Raw genomic sequence first — 6,000 nt, 5'->3', positions numbered from 1 at the left:
CACTGCTGCAACATGCCCATTCCCTGTGGCTCAGTTGGTAGAGCATGGTGTTTGCAACGCCAGCATGGTGTGTGCAATGCCAGGGTTGTGGGTTTGATTCCCACGGGGGGCCAGGCCCAAAAAAAAAATGCATGAAATTAAATGTATGCATTGTATGCATTCACTACTGTAAGTCGCTCTGGATAAGAGTGTCTGCTACATGACTTAAATCTAAAAAATGTAAATGTAATAAACTTGACACCTAAAACACTAGTATTTTCAGAACAAAAGCTCTCACTGGATAACTTACACTTCCTAACTTGACCTTGTAGGGCAAAGGCTCTCCAAACAGCAGTCATCACAGGCACCGGGAATCTTCAATTTCAACTGATCCTCCTCAACACTTAAAGCCACCCCTGTTATCACTCCTTTCAAAGGCACCCTTTTTACTCATTTCAAAGGCACCCATTTCTTGTCCCTAATCGCATGATCCGAAGCACCCGTTCCTTCTGGACTGAAGTCTGGTTTATACTACGGGTGTGTTCGTAAATTTAATAAGCAGTGCCAGAGTATGCTCTGGGTGTTCGTCAACTCAGAGCGTTGTCAGATTGACCTTTCGTAAATTTAGAGCGTTTAGAGAGCTCAATGGACACTCAGTTCGAGGAGTAGGGTTGATCCGAGCATTCTGTGGTTACAACAGCAGTCAAGCACCCAAGCTAACTGGCTAACGTTGGCTAGCTTACTAGCTGCTTCCAGACACAAATGAGAGAACAGCTCACTCTTACCATTTTACTCGCGCTAGCAGAGCTGGTTCTTACATCGGCATAACCATCAAACAGGCCTCCTGACTGGTGCAGTGGTCTAAGGCGCTACATCACAGTGCTTGAGGCATCACTACAGACGCGGGTTCAATCCTGTGATCGGGAGACCCATGAGGCAGAGCACAATTGGCCCAGTGTTGTCCGGGTTAGGGGAGGGTTTGACCGGCAGGAATATCCTTGTCCCATCGTGCTCTAGCAACTCCTGTGGCGGGCTGGGCGCATGCACGCTGACACAGTTGTACGGTGTTAACTCCAACATATTGGTACAGTTGGCTTCTGGGTTAAGCGAGCAGGTTTTCAAGAAGCAGTGCGGCTTGGCAGGGTTGTGTTTCAGGGGGGACGCGTGGCTCTCGACCTTCACCTCTCCCAAGTCTGTTCGGAAGTTGCATATACAGTACCAGTCAAAAGTTTGGACACACCTACTCATTCCAGGGTTTTTCTTTAAAAATGTTTTTGTAGGACTTTAGTCATTTTGTTTAGTTACTACATGACTCCATATGTGTTGTTTCATAGTTTTGATGTCTTCACTATTATTCTACAATGTAGAAAATAGTAAAAATAAAGAAAAACCCTTGAATGAGTAGGTGTGCCCAAACTTTTGACTGGTACTGTATAAGCAATTCAAAAGAGAACATTCTCCACATTAAACAATAGGGAAAAAAAGGGAAGGCAAAACACACATGACTAGCCAAATATTTTAATCTCATACGTCAAGTTTGCCAGTAAGAGGCAGGGGGACTTTTCCAAGGCACTTAACATAGCAACAGTTAAAGTCACAGGCCGATCCAAGTAAGAAACAAAGTTACTAATATTGTACAGGCTGCTTTATGGGCTTGAACACGCAGCATGGTCAGCATCTGGCCTGACCGTTTGTCTACCACTCTTAGTGAGAGAAGGGTGCTACCGTATTCTTCCCAGTTCTAACCGGATCCTGACTCAGCCACTACAAAGGCAGTGAGAGTAATGGGTGGGCCCCTGATTCACATATAATCTGGCCCCTCCAAGTAGCCATAGGCCCCTTGAATCAGCCGGACCTTTGAGGTGTCATGAGTCTGGGGCTTGTGATGCATCTGATCTGGCTGAGGGGGGGCAAGAGCCTGATTTTATAGAGTGTGAGTTGAGTTTAGGGGGTAAACACTGTGTGTGTGTGTGTGTGTGAGGTTTGGGGGGAGGGAGTAGGGCTTCCATTGGTTGACTTACGCATGGAAAATACAGTTATGATGTTTTCTCTTTTCCAATATGTATTTTAGTCAAAGGGTAGCCTTAACCTTAAGGGACACTCAAGTAAGAACACACACACACACTCCTGGTCCACCCTCACACATGCACCCACACAAGCATATCAAAACAAAGAACAGTTTATTAACATAAGACTGCATATGGGGCGTAGAAATCCCCTGATTGTGTGTGTGTGTGGAAGAAGCTTGTCATGAAGCCACCGGCTTTCGGAAACAGTTTTTAAAGCTGTCTGGGTTCCCTGCGCCGTCACACACCACACACAGCTGTGCAACAGAACGTTGCTTCCCCCTCCCCCACCCATCCCCTCTTACTCCCCACCCGCTGCCTCTCCTCTGCTCCACTCTCTCAAACCTCCACTCGGAAACAATGAGGCTGCGCTAGTGTTGGGGCTGCGCTGGCCTTTCCAGCAGATCTTATCCTTCCACTGCGTCTACTGTAAAGTGAAGTCATCTCGGTGTAGTCACCATCACTAAAAGGTCAGGGATTTAACAGGTTGGATAGATGGTTCATAAAGGCTCTGTCTCTCTCATTCTCCACTCTGTATGTATTTGCATTAGTTCAGCCTGACTTTGTGTGACCGTTTATACTAGTAACTAACATTCCGCACTACACCCAGACAGACCATATACCCCATCCACCTCTTTCCTTATTAGGCGTTAATAGCTCATCTTAGGACAGAAGAGATTTAGATGATGACATTTTTATAACTAATGAACGAAACAAGTGTTTGTGTTTGTTCATTGAGGAGATTTACCGAACAGTCCAGGGTGACTCACATAGTTCACATTTTTGAAGACAGTTGCATAAATACCGAGAAGCAATTTCAGTCTACAGAATTGTTGGTAACTAGCCCGTCTCCCAAACCGCTAAACCGCACCCCTGTCCGAGTTATACACTTAACTCTGCTTATAAATAAACATTTAGCTGAAAAACATTCATTATGTTTCTCCATTTGGGTGGGGTTTCTTCTGTGAAAAACGGCCAGTCAGACACACATTAGACGCGCCTTTCACTTTTCCAACAGAGTGGGAGTCTGAGAATACAATGTCTATTTAGGTCAGGTGTATCCTAACCGGACTGCGAAATATAATCACGACTAGTTTAAATGGACGGCCCATGGGATAAACATACTGACGCCTCAGGAGAACAACTAATACAGTTGGCAAACGGAATAATTGTTATTATTCCACAAATGTACACAAGGTGGGCTTAAAGTTTTAATATAGTCAGTGTCCATTTCCACAGCGAGGCTCATAAAGGACATTGAGGTGGCCCTGGAGATTCAGAACTTGAGTTCAAGTTCAAGTCCAAATTACTTCCACATATTTGTTAACACAAACTGAAATCCAGTATATTCATAAATTGGACAGCCACGGGACCTATACTGAGCTTGAACCTACTCTCACTACTCATCTTGATTCAACAAACCTCTGCTCCACACTCACACTCAACATGCCCTCACTTTCTCTGTCCAGCTACCTCTTCCCATTTATGTTTCTCTCAGGATGGAGAGATTGCCTGGTCCCAGATCTGTTTGTGCTGTATAGCCAACTCCTAAGGTTGTGGTCATGCGAACAACCATGGGAGTTGGCTATACAGCACAAACAGGTCTGGGACCAGGCTAGTGGAGAAATAGGGGAGACTTGGACAGTGTCTGGCCAGGCCCAGTAACGGTCAAACCTTAGCCACGGGCTCTCCCATGCGTCTGGATGGAGGAAGGGAGAATTACTCCGCACTGGAGGAGCACATCTGGTGAAAGACTTAGTCATCACTTTCTCAGGGTGAATAAAACTCCAACCCCCCCATGCCACTGTCACCACCACCTCATCCCCGTTCGTTGGGGATTTGATTTTAATGGGGTCTGCTCAACGCCCCCGCCGCGACGTTGAGGAATGCCGTAACTTGAGTGTTGCTGGACTCTCGGCATCCTTCTCCCGGTTATATCTCCCCTGGCGTGGAGACGGAGCGAACCAATCCATCACACATGGCCGAGGCCCCTCCGTGCCATCACACACACGCTGATCATAATAATAATGTTAATAATAAAAATCGTCATCATTCAACTCTGTACTGTGTCTACTCCATCTTGTACAAAGTACAATAAAAGGTGTTATGGGAACTATAACAGATACCTCACCTCCACATAACCTGCTGTCTCCCCGTGCTCACGCACGCAGGCACGCGCGCACGCACACACACGCGCACACACACACACACACACACACACACACACACACACACACACACACACACACACACACACACACACACACACACACACACACACACACAGGCCACCATCCTTCTCACCCCGACCCTCCTCTCAGCAACAGGGTGTCACACACAGGCAGCTGTAGCCTCTGGCTGGCTTGAGGACCTCCTGTCTTTTTCTGTCTGACATGATACGGCCATCGCTACATTGAGCTGCTCTATTGGCCCATCACTGTCCACGGAGGGGGAAGTCTCTTCTCGAGACTCTGAGGTAGTAAATTTGTCAGGAGCGGAATGATGTGCTGGATTCACCTATTACGTGTTTCATAAAGTTGCAGAGGTCCTGCTGCTAAAGCTCAGAGTGGAAGGAAATGACCCCTAACCTTTACGAGAGACAGTGGCGGACAGCAGCCAAACTGCGAGAGAGAGAGAGAGAGAGAGGGAAATGAGAAAAAGTGAGGGAAGTAAATAACGAGGGGAGAAAGAGGACAGACAGGTTGATGGAGAGGGAGAAATAGAGAGAGGGGGAGAAAGAGATGGATACATAGAGAGGGGGAGAGTAAACATAAAGGAGAAGGAATGAGTATGTGGTTGAAGGTCCATCATATGTCCACAAGAGGGAGTAGTGCCATTAGGACATATACAGTGGATCCTTCCGTTAGTTTAGAAGATAGATATTAAAAATACACACTAGAGTAGGATATTAAAGTGTTCAACTGTAATGTAACACTAAACAAATACAAATGTTTACCTGCACACAATTTTCCACATAGTTTAGAGCTGCTTCGAGGTCTAGAACTACAATTAAATTGAATGTAGTATATGTAATTACAGTCTTTGACCATTAGAAACAAAAACAAACCTTTTGGAGTATGCTGTTAGCTCCTGAAGTGCTCCAAAAATGGTTTATTCAGAGTTTTCACATAGCCTTAGTTAACATGAACAATTCAGATGCTAATTTGATCATAACACAAGATGGTGAGTCATCGTAGCCAGTCACTTTCCAGAGCTGTTACAACTGCAAGTAAATTTCCATTGATCAAGACCAATGTCTTATTTGATAATATACTAGGGATGACTTTGCATGACTTGGAGTAGATTTTTGGAAACATGGACGACTCACACTAGCCTTCTGCTTTGCCTTTGATGATGTCACGCCGAAGAGTCGGAGTCTGTCTGTGTCACTGAGAATCCCAGACGTCTGACCTCAACTTATTAAAACAGGAAGTTGACCCTGTGGTCACTTCCTGGTGAATCGGCAGATGAGGCGAATGTAATACAGTTGTAAGGAAAAAAACTGAACCCAATCATCCCATTCACATCAAACTGACGAGAAATACATGAAAAACAATGACACAACATCTAAAAAACCATGGATTGATGCATTGTGGGGTTTGAGTGTTTTGCCTGGGGCTTACCAGTGACCACAAATGTACATTCCTTTAAACAAAGCCCTAATATGGTACGCTATCTAACCCTTGCAACCAGACAAGGCAAGCATGTCCATCTTCAAAATGAGTTGAATGTTTCAACTTAAATCTCTAACGTCTAAGATGTTGGGAGAGAGGCGGGTGCTAATCTGACATTTGGAATTGTTTTAAGATCATACTATGGATCATTTATCTATTTGATTTAGAATTTTATGGGATCAATCGACTATATATTTTTTTTATACATGTAAAAACAAGTAACATATTTTTCCTGATCTTTCTTATATAACTCCGATATAGGACAGACACTTCAGAACACA

Source organism: Salmo trutta, chromosome 2, assembly GCF_901001165.1.
Source record: "Salmo trutta chromosome 2, fSalTru1.1, whole genome shotgun sequence".
In the NCBI taxonomy this organism is placed as follows: domain Eukaryota; kingdom Metazoa; phylum Chordata; class Actinopteri; order Salmoniformes; family Salmonidae; genus Salmo; species Salmo trutta.
This window is presented reverse-complemented; position numbering follows the sequence as displayed.